Raw genomic sequence first — 18216 nt, 5'->3', positions numbered from 1 at the left:
TTCAATAAGATTCCCTCTCATCCTTCTAAATTCCAGAGTATACAAGCCCAGCTGCTCCATTCTCTCACCATATGTCAGTCCCGCCATCCCGGGAATTAACCCTGTGAACCTACGCAGCACTCCCTCAATGGCAAGAATGTCCTTCCTCAAATTGAGAGACCAGAAATGCACACAATACTCCAGGTGTGGTCTCACTGGGGCCCTGTGCAACTGTAGATGGACCTCCTTGCTCCTATACTCAACTTCTCTTGCCATGAAGGCCAACATGCCATTTACTTTCTTCACTGCCTGCTGTACCTGCATGCTTTTCTCTTTGTGTCTATGGACAAACCAACCAGACTTTAACAGATACCTCAATTGTTGATATTAACATTTCTCCTCCATGAAGTCAATTATTTAGGTATCTTTCTCCAATCTCACCAGTAACTAATTGGCCCCCATTACACGATCTAAGAGCAATCAGCTTGGCGCTTTGTTCCTGATTACTACTGGCTGGAAAGCAAAAGCCTCTTTCAATGATGCACTCAACTCAAACAGTTTCTGCTCATGTTAGTTTCATTAGTCCAATATACCAAAAGGTAGATAGACAAGTTCTTCCAGCAGTGTGTGTTCGGCTCAAGGTTCCAGTATCCACAGTTCCTTTTCTCCGCATACTTGACATATTTGGTAAGATAATATATTGGATAAAATAATTCAAAGGTATGACTTATTCCCAGTGAATGACTACTTCTCAACCCGAATAATGATCCAGACTAGGACCTCAACTGAAGTTAGACACAAAATGCTGGAGTAACTCAGCGGGACAGGCAGCATCTCTGGAGAGAAGGAATGGGTGACGTTTCGGGTCGAGACCCTTCTTCAGACAGAGTCAGGGGGAAAGGGAAACGAGAGCTACAAATGGTGATGGAGAGAGAGAGAGATATAGAACAAATGAATGAAAGATATGCAAGAAGGTAACGATGATAAAAGAAACAGGCCATTGTTAACTGTTTGCTAGGTGAGAAGGAGAAGCTGGGTGACTTGGAGACTTGGGTGGAGGAGGGATGGAGGGAGAGGGAATACATGGGTTACTTAAAGTTAGAGAAATCAATGCTCCTACCATTGGGTTGTAAGTTGCCCAAGCAAAATATGACATGCTGTCTCTCAAATTTGGTTTTAACTTCACTGACACCTTATCGTTACTTTTTTGCATATTTTTCATTCATTTGTTCAGTATCTCTTGACATCACTATCTATATTTCTCGTTTCCCTTCCCCCCCCCCCCCCCCCGAGTCTGGAGAAGGGTCGCGACCTGAAACGTCACCCATTCCTTCTCTCCAGAGATGCTGCCTGTCCCGCTGAGTCACTCCAACATTTTGTATCCACCATCTGTCGTTCCTTCCAACACAGAGAGCCTTGACTAATTTTTTGCTGCCCTGTTTTCACCTCCTTTGCTTCAAATACTCTCTGAATAGACAATAGACAATAGGTGCGGCACGGACAGAGGTTCGGCACGGACTAGAAGGGTCGAGATGGCCTGTTTCCGTGCTGTAATTGTTATAAGGTGCAGGAGTATGCCATTCAGCCCTTCGAGCCAGCACCGCCATTCAATGTGATCATGGCTGATCATCCACAATCAGTACTCCATTTCTGCATTCTCCCCATATCGCCCGACTCTGCTATCTTTAAGAGCTCCATCTAACTCTCTCTTGAAGCATCCGGAGAATTGGCATCCACTGCCTTCTGAGGCAGAGAATTCCACAGATTCAAAACCCTGTGTGTGAAAAAGTTTTTCCTCATCTCCGTTCTAAATGGCTTACCCATTATTCTTAAACTGTGGCCCCTGGTTCTGGACTCCCCAACATCGGGAACACGTTTCCTGCTTCTAGCGTGTCCAAACCCTTAATAATCTTAAGATATCCTCTCATCCTTCTAAATTCCAGAGTATGCAAGCCCAGCCACTCCATTCTTTCAACATATGATAGTCATGCCATCCCGGGAATTAACCTCGTGAACCTACACTGCACTCCCTCAATAGCAAGAATGTCCATCCTCAAATTTGGAGACCAAATCTGCACCCAGTACTCCAGGTGTGGTCTCACTAGTGCCCTGTACCATTGCAGAAGGACCTCTGCGACAAACCCTGCAATTGTCCCATGCCTTTGATAAAATACAGCATTTTGAAGTGTTCTTAGCACCATAAGCCCACAAGACACAAGAGCAGAATTAAGCCATTGTGTCTGCTCCTCCATTTGATCATGGCTAATCTATTCTCCACTCTCATGATGATGATACTTTATTGCCACTTGTACCCGACTAGGTACAGTGAAACTCTTTGTTTTGACGTACACAAAGTACACAAAAGAGTCACCACAAAGGCACCGACAAGTCCCCATTCTCCTGCCTTCGCACTGTAACCTTACTAATTGATGAAGAACCTCTCAATCTCCGATTTAAAAACACCCATTGATTTTCTCCTCCACGGCCGTCTGTGGTAATAAATTCCACAGGTTCACCACCCTTTGGCTAAAGAAATCCCTCCTCGTAATAGTTCAGTGGTGTCCTCCTGAGAACTTTTTTTTTAAAACATTAGTTTAAAAGATGTGGAAGTAATTGACAATGCTAATGTTTACTGTTTATTCTAGGGGACAATTCAGAGTCAACCACATTGGTAGTCCCAGAATACTTAAAGGCCAGACTTAGGTAATGATGATAAATGTCCTTCATTGATGGATATTAATGAAACAGATGGTTTTACAACAACCACTCATTTCAAGGTTACTGCTACTGACATTAGCTGGTTTAAAAAAAAAGTCCAGATTTTCTTAATTCAATTCCTTCAGTTCAGAGATATAAACAGCAATTCTCCCCCCATTCTGTAACCCACAGCCTCTGAGCAGCACAGCGGCAGATTTGCTGTCTTACATTGCCAGGTTCGATCCTGACTATGGGTGCTTGTATGGAGTTTGCTCGTTCTCCCTGTGACTGTGTGGGTTTTCTCTGGGTGCTCCAGTTTCCTCCCACACTCCAAAGACTTGCAGGTTTGGAGGTTGGATAGAACTAATGTATGGGTCGGCATGGATTCAATGGGCCGAAGGGCCTATTTCCATGATGCATCTCTAAACTAAATTCAAACTAAATTCAACTCAGCTCTCCTTGGATTCCACATTCTACTCCATCTAAGAACTCTTCCTTACATAGCTACAGCTGCCTGGGCTACCAATTTAATCCCCAACTAACTCAGCATATCGCACTCCTCCATCTTAAGGCTCAGCGTTTCAAAGCATGTGGGCATCAGGGGATACGGGAAGAAGGCACGCATTTCTAATTTCCTGTTTGATGCCATCCCCAACTCCGCTACTACTGTTAGGTGGCCTGTACACAACTCCCACTAGCGTTTTCTGCCCCTTAGTGTTTTGCAGCTCTACCCATATCAATTCCACATCCTCCAAGCTAATGTCCTCCTTTCTATTGTGTTAATCTCCTCTCTAACCAGCAACGCTACCCTGCCTCCTTTCCCTTTCTGTCTATCCCTCCTGAATATTGAATATACCTGGATGTTCAGCTCCCAGCCTTGGTCACCCTGGAGCCATGTCTCCGTGATCCCAACTATATCATAGTCATTAATAGCTATCTGCACATTCAACACTTCAGGCTTGTTTTTACAACGCTCTTACCCCTTATACAATTATGTTGAAAAGCGGCCCTTTTTGATTTTTGCCCTGGTTTTGTCTGCCTGCCACTTTTACTTTTCACCTTGCTACCTATTGCTTCTACCCTCATTTTACACCCCTCTGTCTCTTCGCTCACACATTTAAGAAACCCTTTCCCTTTAACTCCATCCTCGACTATCCCATTTGACACACCACCCCCCTTATTCAGTTTAAAACCACCCGTGTAGCAGTGGCAAACCTGCCTGCCAGAATGCTGGTCCCCCACCTGTTAAGATGCAATCCGTCCCTTTTGTACAGTTCCCCCTTACTCCAAAACAGATCCCAGTGATCTAAGAATCTAAATCCCTGCCCCATGCACCAGTTCCTCAGCCACACATTCAGGTCCCGTATCTCCCTGTTCCTGCTCTCGCCAGCACGAGGAACTGGAAGCAAACCGGAGATAACAACCCTGGAGGTCCTGCTTTTCAGCATTTTTCCGAGCTCTCTAAAGTCACATTGCAGAATATTCATCCTCTTCTTTCCGACATTGTTTGTGCCGACATGCACTACCACTTCCGGCTGTTCACCTTCGCCCTTGAGGATTTTCTACACTCTGTCCATGACATCCTGGATCTTGGCACCAGGAAAGCAGAACACCATCCTCGAATCCCGTCTGTTGCCGCAGAAACCCATGTCCGACCCTCTCACAATGGAGTCTCCCACTACAATGGCGTTGCCTGACTTTGGTGTCTGGTTTTGGCTCAACAGCCCTATTTGCTTCGCAAGCCAGTCCGCCGCTCAGTGTAAACACGTCTTCAGTCCCGACAGCTTCTAAGTGGGTGAACCTGTTCACAAGAGGTACAACACCCGGGGGCATTGGCATTCCATGCTTCCCTCCCTTTCTCACTATCTCCCACCTTCTTTATTCCAGTACCTTAGGTGTAACAATCTTGCTGTAGGACTTGTCGAGGAACGACAGTTCCTCAGACGAACCAGAGGTCATCCGCTTGCTTCTCCAGTTCCCCAACACGGTCCTTCAGGAGCTCTACCTGGATGACCTTCTCACATTTGTAGCAGCCAGAGAAACCAGCGGTGTCCTTGACCTCCCACATACTGCAAGCATCGCACTGAATCAGCTTGCTTGACATCTCCTTCTATCGTCTCTCCCTCTGCAGCGTTTTGCGTGGTCTCCTCTCCGAAGACTCTCGAGCCAAAGACTCACACTTTTCTCACAAGGCCGCTCACTCACTGCCGCATGCTAAGAGCCGTCTTGCTTATATTGACTGATAAATTACCTAATTTACCAATTTACAAACCAAATTCCTCAGTTTTCAACTGTTTTCCCCTCTGACTCACTTCTAACACTCCTCCCACTTGAGCTAGAGCCAATCAGTGTTTTCTCCTGCTTATCTTTGTTGCTGTTGCTTCCAAATCCACAGCAGCTCTGAAATAGGCAAAGGAGTCTAATGTTCCTCTCAGCTGCATGGAGAGGAACATCAGACTGCATTGACTGTACTGAGGGCTCTGTATGAATGCCCTCTTCAGCGGGCATTCATACAGAGCGCTTCAGCGACAGCTCTTCAGCGCGTCGTCCACAGAGCGCAGAGGATTATTGGAACTGATTTGTAACAATGCATTTCGTTGTCTCTGTACTGTACACTGACAATGACAATTAAAATTGAATCTGAATCTGAATCTGAATCTGAATCTGAACACAGCTACCAGCCTTGGAGGGCATCTACCACACACGGTGCCTCAGGAAGGCCGTCAGCATCCATAAAGACTCCTCACACCCTTGTAACGGACTGTTCGAACTACTTACCTCCGGCAGACGTTACAAGGCCTTCTACGCCCGAACCTCCAGACTCAGAAACAGCTTCATTCCCAGAGCTGTAGCGGCTCTGAACTGGCCCTGCTGAGTGCCCCCCACCCCCCCCGGACCATCTCTCTCGGATGGTCACATCGCACAGACACATCTGCACTTTAGTCTGTTTGAACTGTTTTGACTATTTTACTGTTGTAATGTTCTTTTTACAAACCATGTTCTCGGGGTATCTAAATCTAAATCTAAATTTTATTAGTTATTTAAGTTATGACATCGGATGGAAGCTGCATAACAAATCTCGTTGCGCTTATGTGCAATGACAATAAAATATTATTATTATTATTATTATAATGATATTTGCTGTTACTTTTGTTCTTGTCTGCAAGACTCAGTGCCACATCTGGCAACGCACGGAAATTGCTTCGAAAGATATCCGGGAAATGTTAACAAATGCCAAATTAAAGCTTAATTGCTGCATTGCCTACACTGCATTAAAATGTGCTGTCAGTAAGAAGTTTTCCCGAAGTGGAAATGTCAAAGACGAGAGACACAGATTTAAGATACGAGAAGTTAAAGTTTAATGGAGTAGTCAGAGGCAAGTTTACACGGAAGAAAATAGTGGATGCCCGGAACGTGCTGCCAGAGGTGGCGATGGAGGCAGATGCAATAGGGACATTTAAGAGGCTTTTGGATAGGTACATGGATATGTTGGGAATAGAGTACCGTTTGGTGAACTCCGGAATTAAACATAGAAACATAGAAAATTAGGTGCAGGAGTAGGCCATTTGGCCCGTCGAGCCTGCACCGCCATTCAATATGATCATGGCTGATCATCCAACTCAGTATCCCGTACCTGCCTTCTCTCCATACCCCCTGATCCCTCTAGCCACATCTAACTCCCTCTTAAATATAGCCAATGAACTGGCCTCAACTACCTTCTGTGGCAGAGACTTCCAGAGATTCACCACTCTCTGCGTGAAAAATGTTTTTCTCATCTCGGTTCTAAAGGATTTCCCTTCTATCCTTAAGCTGTGACCCCTTGTCCTGGACTTCCCCAACATCAGGAACAATCTTCCTGCATCTAGCCTGTCCAACCCCTTAAGAATTTTGGAAGTTTCTATAAGATCCCCCCTCAATCTCCTAAATTCTAGCGCGTACAATCCGAGTCTATCCAGTCTTTCATCATAAGAAAGTCCTGACATCCCAGGAATCAGTCTGGTGAACCTTCTCTGCACTCCCTCTATGGCAATAATTTCCTTCCTCAGAATTGGAGACCAAAACAGTACGCAATACTCCAGGTGTGGTCTCACCAAGACCCTGTACAACTGCAGCAGAACCTCCCTGCTCCTATACTCAAATCCTTTTGCTATGAATGCCAACATACCATTCGCTTTCTTCATTGCCTGCTGCACCTGCATGCCTATTTCAATGACTGGTGTACCATGACACCCAGGTCTCGTTGCATCTCCCCTTTTCCTAATCGGCCACCATTGAGATAATAGTCAGCTTTCCTGTTTTTGCCACCAAAGTGGATAACCTCACATTTATCCACATTATACTGCATCTGCCATGCATTTGCCCACTCACCCAGCCTATCCAAGTCACCTTGCAGCCTCCTAGCATCCTCCTCACAGCTAACACTGCCCCCCAGCTTCACATCATCCGCAAACTTGGAGATGTTGCATTCAATTCCCTCGTCCAAATCATTAATATATATTGTAAATAGCTGGGGTGCCAGCACTGAGCCTTGCGGTACCCCACTAGTCACTGCCTGCCATTGTGAAAAGGACCTGTTTACTCCTACTCTTTGCCTCCTGTTTGCCAGTCAGTTCTCTATCCACATCAATACTGAACCCCCAATACCGTGTGCTTTAAGATTGTATACTAATCTCTTATGTGGGACCTTGTCGAAAGCCTTCTGAAAGTCCAGATACACCACATCCACTGGTTCTCCCCTATCCACTTTACTAGTTACATCCTCGAAAAATTCTATAAGATTCGTCAGACATGATTTACCTTTCGTAAATCCATGCTGACTTTGTCCAATGATTTCACCACTTTCCAAATGTGCTGCTATCCCATCTTTAATAACTGACTCTAGCAGTTTCCCCACTACCGATGTTAGACTAACTGGTCTGTAATTCCCCGTTTTCTCTCTCCCTCCCTTTTTAAAAAGTGAGGTTACATTAGCTACCCGCCAATCCTTAGGAACTACTCCAGAATCTAAAGAGTTTTGAAAAATTATCACTAATGCATCCACTATTTCTGGAGTTACTTCCTTAAGTACTCTGGGATGCAACCTATCTGGCCCTGGGGATTTATCGGCCTTTAATCCATTTAATTTACCCAACACCACTTCCCGGCTAACCTGGATTTCACTCAGTTCCTCCAACTCCTTTGACCCGCGGTCCCCTGCCATTTCCGGCACATTATTTATGTCTTCCTTAGTTGAAGACGGAACCAAAGTAGTTATTCAATTGGTCCGCCATGTCCTTGCTCCCCTTGATCAATTCACCTGTTTCTGACTGCAAGGGACCTACATTTGTTTTTACTAATCTCTTTCTCTTCACATATCTATAAAAACATTTGCAGTCAGTTTTTATGTTCCCTGCCAGTTTTCTTTCATAATCTATTTTCTCTTTCCTAATTAAGCCATTTGTCCTCCTCTGCTTCATCCATGTAGTCTTTAAATGCCTTCCATTGCATATCCACCGTCAAAGGACATTCTTTTAGGAAGGAGACGAGGAGAAATTTCTTTAGTCAGTGAATCTGTGGAATCCTTTGCCACAGAAGGCTGTAGAGGCCATGTCAGTGGATATTTTTAAGGCAGAGATAGATAGATATTTGATTAGTACGGGTGTCAGAGGTTATGGGGAGAAGGCAGGAGAATGGGGTAAGGTGGGAGAGATAGATCAGCCATGATTGAATGGCGGAGTAGACTTGATGCGCCAAATGGCCTAATTCTACTCCTATTCCTTATGAATTTTTGTAACTTTATCAGGACCAGAAGCAGTGTTTCTGGGACACTGGGGTGGAGGGTGGAGAGGGGGGGGGGGGGAGGGGGGGGGGGGGGGAGGGGGGGGGGGGGGGGGGGGGTGGAGGGGGGGCCCTGGGGGGGGGGGGGGGGGGGGGAATGGAGGGGGGGTCCTCCCTCTCCGGGAGTGGTGAATATTGGGACCTATGGGCGGGTGATGTAGTATTGTATTCGAGAACCAGCCCTCCCCTGTGATGCTGTCCTCCCCCTCCCCTCAACAGGTCCCCCTTGTTCTAGTAAAGTATAAATGAATCAAATAATTGATACAGCCCGCATGCAGGCAGAGGAGATTAGTGTATCTTGGCATTTAGTTTTGTGTGGACATGATGAGCCGAAGGGCCTCTTCTACTGCTCTATTTTTCTGTGTTCTAAGTTCTACATTCTACATGTGAAGCCTGTCCAACTTAAAGTTAAAAAAAATTAAGCAGCATATGCAATTCCTTCGAAGAACAGTGAAAAATTAGCTGTTATGTATTGTTGTCCAGTCTGATTATACATACATAGCATGAACACACATCTCTGCATTTTCCATTTGACAGCCTTTACCTGGAACTCACTGGCATCTCAATGGAATGACAATTTATTGGGGGGGGCGGGGGGGGGGAAAGATTCTTCCTCAGAATGACACGATGCTGACAGGGACCTCATTTATACAATCCATATACTTTGTTTCAGAGAGAAACTAGTTACCGAGCCAATTAGTTTCTCGAGCTTGAATTCAGTCACAACTGCTGTCAGATCACAAATCACTTCACAACACTGCTGTAGTCCAGCAGAAATAACAATGAAGGATTTGGTGAGAAGGGGAAATGATACCCCTAATACCTGTAATTGTAACGGGTATAGCTTGGACCCAATAGCAGCACAGAATCAGGCAGGTATAATTGGTAATAAACATTATTACAATACTGTAACAAAGAGTAGTAACACAGGAATGGGTACACCGTACTCACACAGAGGCTCAGGATTGAGCGAGGGTTCCGAAGAGGGGCAGGCATAGTCGGGGTAGCGGAAGGTCCGGTAACCAGGAGATCCAATACACGATGCAAACAAACCAGCGAGGGACAGACGAAAGGAGAGTCGAAGCCAGGCAGGAAGTCAAGGAGCCGTTGCAGGGATACACCAAACAGCCCAGGAGAGAGGCAGACAGAAACCAGGAGGTACGGGACGAAGGCCGTGGTCGGGGACAGAAGGCTGAGGTGATATCCGGGAAGACGACAGGATGGAATGGTCAGGGGCAGGCAGGTTCGAATCTGTGTAGTCAGTCGGGAAATCGCTGGAGAGGCTTGCATGAATGCTGAGAACAATCTGGCACTGTGTGAACGGTGAGGAGAGTCTATATTCCGGGTTAATTGGTGATCAGAGGCAACTGAGTGCAACAGGTGAGGAGAGTTGGGCTGATGAGGGGGGAGTGGCAGGCAGGCAGGCGAGGAGAAGGAGGGACCGGTGGAAAAGTACTGGGAGGTGAAGTGGATGACAATGAGAAGAGGGCAGACGGACAGTAATATCGAGTAGCTAATGTTTCGAGATACAGGGCAGAAACAGTCCCTTTGGCCCATCGAGTCCACGCCGACCAGCGATCCCCACACAGCAACACTATCCTACGCACGCTAGGGACAATTTACAACTATACCAAGCCAATTAACCTACAAACCTGTACATCTTTGGAGTGTGGGACGAAACCAAAGATCTTGGAGAAAGCCCACATGGTCACAGAGAGAATGTACAAACTCTGTACAGACAGCACCCGTCGTCAAGATCCAATAGGAGCTCTACCGCTGCACCACTGTGCCACTCAATGTCTGATGAACCAAAAGGATTTTCCCTTTTCCTTTCACTTTGTTTTTTAATGTCTTCTGAGAAGAGAGATAGTTCTGTTGTGGCTATCACTCGAGGTCGAGGATGATGGTCTGCGATCTGTTGTTTTTTGGACTCTCAGGTGGCTTATGAGTCCAATCCTGCCATTGAAAGTTCTCCGACATTCAGGACAGGTAATTCCAGACGGCAGATCGGGCTTTGGTTGTTGCTGCCTCTCGTTCCATTTTCTTCTCTTTTCTTCTAATTCTGCGCATCTCTTGGCTTCGAATGTTGCTGTTCCTTCTTGGATGATGGTTCGCCAGAGTTTCCTGTCCTTGGCATTGGTTTCCCAATTGTCGATGTCGATTGCACATTTCTTCATGCTGGCTTTTAAGGCGTCTTTGAATCTCTTCTTTTGTCCGCCTCTTTTCCGTGTGCCTTCTTTAAGCTGGGAGTAGAAGGTTTGCTTGGGGAGACGCTCGTCTTCCATCCGAACAACATGACCGACCCATCTTCTTTGGTTCTTGATGACGAAGGCTTAGATGCTGATGTTTTTGCTTCAAGATACAGATGTTTCTGCCATCTGTTCTGTCTTCCCAGCTGATATTTAAGCTGCTTCGAATACATCGTTGGTGGAACTTTTCACGTGTTTTCAGATGGCATCGTAATGGTGTCCAGGTTTCTGATGCATACAGTAGCGTTGAAATCACCACTGCCTTGTACACTAACATTTTGGTGTCTGTTCGGATGCCACGATTTTGAACGACTCTCGTTCGATGATGTCCAAAAGCTGCTCCAGCACACTTAAGATGATGTTGGATCCCGTCATCAAGTTCGACATTGGAGGAGAGGTGACTTCCAAGGTACGGAAAGGGATCCACATTTTCCAGGGTTGTTTCACCAAGTTGAATTGACGGTAGCCGTCTGTCCGACGTCTTAGTTTTGGACTTGAGGCGGGCAGATTGGTGACGATTGTTCTGTAGATAACCTGGGGGAGTCTTGGATTGTGAGTTTCGCAGGTGACAGATGGCGCAATGGGCTAAGATGTTCGGCTGGCGACATCGGAAGGTCATGGCCGGATCCATCTCTTCAAATTCCCGCCTTTGGAGTGCATCTACTGCCGTCGTTGACTTGTCCACAACCATCTGTGGGCAAGACACTGACTAAAGACATTTCTCCCACCTTTGCCTGCTATGTGTAGACTCTCCCAATGTCACATGTAATTATAGTCTTGAAGCCACTATTCTTGGGTCAATGGCACTTTTGGTTTGTTGACTGCAAAAATGTGCTATATAAATAAGTTTCATATCCTTGCGTTTATTACTTATTGCTGGTAACCACTTCAAGTATTTGTGTATGCAGCGTTGAGGGGCTGTCAGGATCTGTTGCAGATGATTTTCTGAGAGAGCTGGAACACAGTAGCCGTCTGGGTATTGGAACTCGATGAGGGAGCTCATAGATGTCTTAGTTTTGGACTTGAGACGGGCAAGATAGAAAAGTCTGCCATCTGTTCTGTAAACGATTTTGATTTCCAAAGAGGTAAATGTTTGCACCATAACTGGCCTGTAAATTGCTGTTGGCATGTAAGACCGTGATACTCGGATACATAAAACTAGAGTATGGGTAGGTCGGGGCTGGATGACGCTGTATGTGAGTGGTTGTCGCAATGAAGATGGTGAACAGTGTTGGGGCAATCAGACATAAGATCACAAGTGATAGGAGCAGAATTAGGCCATTTGGACCATCGAGTCTATTCCGACATTCAATCATGGCTGATCCATCTCTCCCTCCTAACCCTATTCTCCTGCCTTCTCCCCCTAACCTCAAAAATCTATCTATCTCTGCCGTAAAAACATCCACTGACTTGGCCTCCACAACCATCTGTGGCAAAGAATTCCACAGATGCACCACCCTCTGACTAAAGACATTTCTCCTCATCTCCTTCCTAAAAGAATGTCCTTTAATTCTGAGGCTATGATCTCTAGTCCTAGACTCTCCCACCAGTGGAAACAGGCTCTTCACATGCACTCCATCCAATCCTTTCACTAGTCTTGCCTTGCCACTATTCTTGACATGCCTTGTAAAATCTGACAATGGAATAAACACTTTTGGTTTGTTGATAGAACAAAGAACAGCACAGTGCGTGCACAATATCTGTGCCAAATGTAATGCCAAATTAAACTAATCCCTTCTTCCTGCGTGTTTCATATCCTTGTGTTCCCTACATATTCACATGCTTATCTAAAAGTCTCAGAAAACGCCACGATCATATCTATCGTATTATATTGATATTGTAGAAAGCATAAGATCTGAAAAGGGTTTGATAGGAAATATTTACACAATAGCAGGACACATAAATAGATTCAGCTATACTCACAGTAAACTGGAAAAGGGTATAGGATGGAGAGAGAAGGAACTGCAGATGCTGGTTTAAAATAAAAATCGCAAAGTGCTGGAGTAACTCGTCGGGTCAGATAGCAACTCGGGGAGCATCTCTGGGAAACATGGAGCAGCACAGTGGTACAGTAGTAGAGTTGCTGCTATACAGAGGCTGAGATATAGGTTGAATCCTGACTGCAGGTACTGTCTGTATGGAGTTTAATGTTCTCCCTGTGAACGCGTGGGTTTTCTCTGGGTGCTCTGCTTTCCCCCCTCATTCCAAAGAGGTAAATGTTTGCACCATAACTGGCCTGTAAATTGCTGTTGGCATGTAGGACGTGATACTCGGATAACATAAAACTAGAGTATGGGTGATCAGTAGTCAGAGCGGACTCGGTGGGCTGAAGGGAATGTTTCCACGCTGTATCGCTAAACTAAAACTAAGGCAGGTGATAGAAACACAGAAACATAGAAATTAGGTGCAGGAGTAGGCCATTCGGCCCTTCGAGCCTGTACCGCCATTCAATATGATCATGGCTGATCATCCAACTCAGTATCCCGCACCTGCCTTCTCTCCATACCCCCTGATCCCTTTAGCCACAAGGGCCACATCTAATTCGCTCTTGAATATAGCCAATGAACTGGCTTCTCAAATTACCCTCTGCGGCAGAGATTTTTCCAGAGATTCATTACCACTGACTCCCTCTCTGTGTCTGTGCCCAAAAAAAGTTCTTCTCATCCGGTTTTAAGTCCCCCTTGTCCTCACTCTTCCACCCCCTCTCCGCGTATACAGGATATAATCCTCCAGGATTTCCCCCTTATCCTTAAGCTGTGACCCCTTGTCCTGGACTTCCCTAACATCGGGAACAATCTTCCTGCATCTAGCCTGTCCAACCCCTTAAGTAAATTTTGTAAGTTTCTATAAGATACTTTCCCCGCAACCAATCTCCTAAATTCCCCAGAGTATAAACCAAGTCTATCCAGTCTTTCTTCATAAGACAGTCCTGACATCCCAGGAATCAGTCTGGCATTTTGAACCGTCTCTGCACTCCCTCTATGGCAATAATGTCCTTCCTCAGATTTGGATATAATAATGTCCTTCCTCAGATGTTTCTGGTCAAGATAGATACAAAATGCTGGAGTCACTCAGTGGGACAGGCAGCATCCCTGGAGAGAAGGAATCTCCCACCAGTCTTACTGTCTCGACTACTGTCTATCTCTGTCCCGCCCACCTACCCTGACATCGAAACGCCACCCATTCCTTCTCCCCAGAGACCCTTCGACTCACCGAGTCCACACCGACCAGCGATACCCCGCACATTAACACTATCCTACAACAAGGGACAATTTACACTGTCTATCCCATATCATTCTGACCTTCTGGACTAGTCTACCATCTGGGACATTGTCAAAGGCCCAACTAAATCATTATATCAAAATATTTAAATTAAATTATTGGTCATCCAAGCCTTAATAACATGTCTAGGAAGGAACTGCAGACACTGGTTTAAACCGAAGAAGACACAAGAAACGGAGTAACTCAGCGGGACAGGCCACCTCGTGGTGCGTGGGGGGACGAAGTCCGTACAAACTCCCGGTTGAAGGAAAGACAGCAACCAGAGGAAGATCTTGGACCCTCGGAACCGCCTCCGGACTGCACCACTCTTGTGCTGAGGGGTTCGGCAGTATAATGGCACGACCCATAGGAGCCGCCACAGGGTGACAGTTCAGGACTGAAGAAGGGTGTCGACCTGAAACATCATCCATTCCTTCTCTCCAGAGATGCTCCAGACAGGTACATGGATAGGAAAAGTTTAGAGGTGTATGGGCCAAAGGCAGGCAGTGCAGATGGTGCATCTTGGTCGGTGTGGGTGAGTCGATGCTGTATGATGCTATGATTCCAGTTATGCACGGGTTTAAGTATCTGTTAAATGTTGTCATTGTACGTCTCCCCACCACTTCTTCTGACAGTTTGTTCCATCCACACACCACACCTTCTGTGTGAAAGTGCTGCCTCTCAGTACGAGAGTATAGGACCAGAGGTCATAGCCTCAGAATTAAAGGATGTACCTTTAATGTAGAAAGGATATGAGGAGAAATGTATTTCCTCAGGTGGTGGTGAATCTGAGGAATTCATTGCCACAGAAGTCTGCGGAGGCCAGGTCAATGAATATTTTAAAGGCAGAGATAGATAGATAGATTCTTGATTAGTACGGGTGTCAGGGGTTATGGGGAGAAGGCAGGAGAATGGGGTTAAGAGAGAAAGATAGATCAGCCATGATTGAATGGCGGAGTAGACTCGATGGGCCAAATGGCATAATTTTGCTCCTCTCATTTCTGAACTTATGAACGTATGAACTCAGATACCTTTTAAATTGTTCCCTCTTACCTTTCGCCGATGCCCTGTAGCTTTAGACTCCCCTGTCCTTGGAAAAATACTTGGCTATTCACCTTATCTATGTCCCTCATGGCTCTATATCCCTATAAGGCCACCAAGCTCCAGAGAGACAAGACCCAGCCTATCCAGCCTTTCATTATAACTCTAACCTTCCAAACCCGTTAATATTGTCGTAAATCTTTTCTGCGCCCTTTCCAGTTTAATAACATCCTTCCTCCAGCAGGGTGACCAGAGCTGTACCCATACTCTAAATGGTCCTATCAACATCATGCACAACTGTGACATGAAGACCCAACTCATGTATTCAATATGTGTAAGAAGGAACTGCAGATGCTGGTTTAAACCGAAGATAGACCCAAAAAGCTGGAGTAACTCAGCGGGACAGGCACTATCTCTGAAGAGACAATAGACAATAGGTGCAGGAGTAGGCCATTCGGCCCTTCGAGCCAGCACCACCATTCAATGTGATTCATGTCTGATCATCCCCAATCAGTATCCCATTCCTGCCTTCTCCCCATATCCCCTGACTCCGCTATTTTTAAGAGCCCTATCTAGCTCTCACTTGAAAAAGCATTCAGAGAACCTGCCTCCACCGCCCTCTGAGGTAGAGAATTCCACAGAAGGAATGGGTGACGTTTTGGGCCGAGACCCTTCTTCAGGCTGGTTAGGGAAATGAGATATATAGTTGGTGATGTGGAGAGATAAATAACAATGAATGAAAATATGCAAAAAAGTAAAGATGATAAAGGAAACGGGCCATTGGTAGCTGTTTATTAGGTGTTTGTCGGTAACTGTTTGTCCCGCTGAGTTACCACAACTTTTTGTGTCTATCTTGTATCTATCTATTTTGTGTTTATCCAGGACAAGTGGTCACAGTTTAAGGATAAGGGGAAAATCCTTTAAAACTGAGATGAGAAGAACTTTTTTCACACAGAGAGTGGTGAATCTCTGGAACTCTCTGCCACAGAGGGTAGTTGAGGCCAGTTCATTGGCTATATTTAAGAGGGAGTTAGATGTGGCCCTTGTGGCTAAGGGGATCAGAGGGTATGGAGAAAGGCAGGTACGGGATACTGAGTTGGATGATCAGCCATGATCATATTAAATGGCGGTGCAGGCTCGAAGGGCCGAATGGCCTAGTCCTGCACCTAATTTCTATGTTTCTATGTTTCTATTTTGTATTCAATGCCCTGCCCGATGAAGGTAAGCTTGCCAAACGCTTTCTTCCACACGGATAGGAAGGAACTACAGATGCTGGTTTGAATCGAGGATAGACTCAAAATCCTGGAGTAACTCAGCGGGACAGGCAGCAACTCTGGAGAGAAGGAATGAATGACTCCAGCATTTTGTGTCTACTTTCTTCAACATCCTGTCCACCTGTGTGGCCAACTTCATGGAACTAAGTATCTGCACCTTTGGGTCACTCTGATCTGCAGTGCTACACAAGGCCCAACCATACCCTTCCCCAGTTTGCCATCTAAATATTGCAAAAACTCTAATTGGCTTTTCAACCTTGAAGATGAAGGAGAAACGCTAGAATTCTCCATCCCAGAGAGTTGTGGAGGTTAGATTATTGGGAGACATTGAAGGAGAGAGGAGATACATTTTTGTAAGATCAGAGAATTGAGGGCACAATGGAAAGGGCACAGAAGTGGAAATGGAGGCAGGACCATATCAGATATTAAATAGTAGGATAGGCTTGAGGGGCTAAATGGCCTACAGCATGTCCTATTTTCTTGTGCATTCTTGTGTGAGACAATTCATCCTCTATGGGGCGACTACTGACAGACAATCAAAGCGGGCTTAGCCAGCGATGGCAGTTACATTTATTTCCACATGCTCATAATCTTGCAGAATGATCATAGCCAGCATAATTTTGCCTATTGCATGACCCATTCATGTTGAGCAGCCAGGTGTAGAATGAAATATGTGCTGGGGAGCAGGGTAACTTGTAAAAACGGAGGATGTATAAGACCGAAGCAGATTCAGCTCAATAAAATGTAGTAGGAAGGAACTGCGGATGCTGGTTTAAACCGAAGATAGACACAAAAAGCTGGAGTCACACTCAGTGGAACAGGCAGCAACTCTGGAGAGAAGGAATCGGTGATGTTTCGGGTCGAAACTGATGTCTGAAGAAGGGTCTCGAGCCGAGACATCACCCATTCCTTCTCTCCAGTGATGCAGCCTGTCCCACTGAGTTACTCCAGTATTTTTGTGTCGATCTTGTATAAAATGTAGGTTCGCTCAGGGCCAGCAGCCAGCTCTTGCTAAATTTGCATTACATTGGATACAGATTTGTCGATTTTGTTAATTCACAAATAACTTTCTTTTGACTGGCATTATTCTGGAACACCTCTTGGGTATGTTTGCTGACGGTTCATTTCATTGACAGCATTGTGATATTCACGTGCTTATGATGAACTGAAGCAGAGAGGCAAAGCATCACACTCAAATCAATCTTCAAAGCCTAGGTAAGGTCTCTCATACACAAGAACATGTGTATATCTGGCTGAGAAAAATACCCATTAGGTCAGAGTAGAGGTCTATTTGTTTGCAAATCCTTTGAATCATAAAATTCACAGTTAATTCATACCAACAGCAGATTTATGCAGAAGGCAACATTTAGTTTAGTTTAGTTTAATTTAGTTTAGATTAGTTTAGAGATATAGCATGGAAACAGGCTCTTCGACCCACTAAGTCTGCACCAACCAGCGATCCCCGCATTCTAATGCCTCTGTCCCACTTAGGAAACCTGAACGGAAACCTCTGGAGACTTTGCTCCCCACCTACTACCATCGCCCGGTGGGGTAACAACATATCGCCTCAGCGCAGAGGGAGAATGAGGAGGGAAGAGACAGTAACTTTAAGACTTTTGCCTCCATCGCAGTGAGGAGGTGCCTGGTGAACTCACTGTGGTGGATGTTAATTTGTGTTTATTGTGTGTTTTGTTGGTATTATTATATGTATGGCTGCAGGCAACGAAATTTCGCTCAGACTGAAAGGTTGGAATGACAAATAAAGGATCTAATCTAATCTAATCTACTTGTGTTGCCACTTTCAGGAACCTACAAACCTGCATCTAATGCTCTTGGCATCAACGATATACATTCCCCTTACGTTCAATCTCCCAAAGTGCAACACCTCACATTTGCTC

General features: G+C 45.5%; 1 protein-coding gene across 1 annotated transcript in view; it reads right to left on the bottom strand.

The window, feature by feature from the left end:
• oca2 (oculocutaneous albinism II) overlaps positions 1-18216 on the bottom strand; it is a 358288-nt gene that overhangs the window by 81263 nt on the left and 258809 nt on the right. The window lies entirely within an intron of this gene.

The sequence above is a fragment of the Leucoraja erinacea genome, chromosome 6 (genome assembly GCF_028641065.1).
Source record: "Leucoraja erinacea ecotype New England chromosome 6, Leri_hhj_1, whole genome shotgun sequence".
In the NCBI taxonomy this organism is placed as follows: Eukaryota; Metazoa; Chordata; class Chondrichthyes; order Rajiformes; family Rajidae; genus Leucoraja; species Leucoraja erinaceus.
Note: the sequence above shows the minus strand (reverse complement) of the source record. Positions and strands in the feature narration are given on the sequence as shown.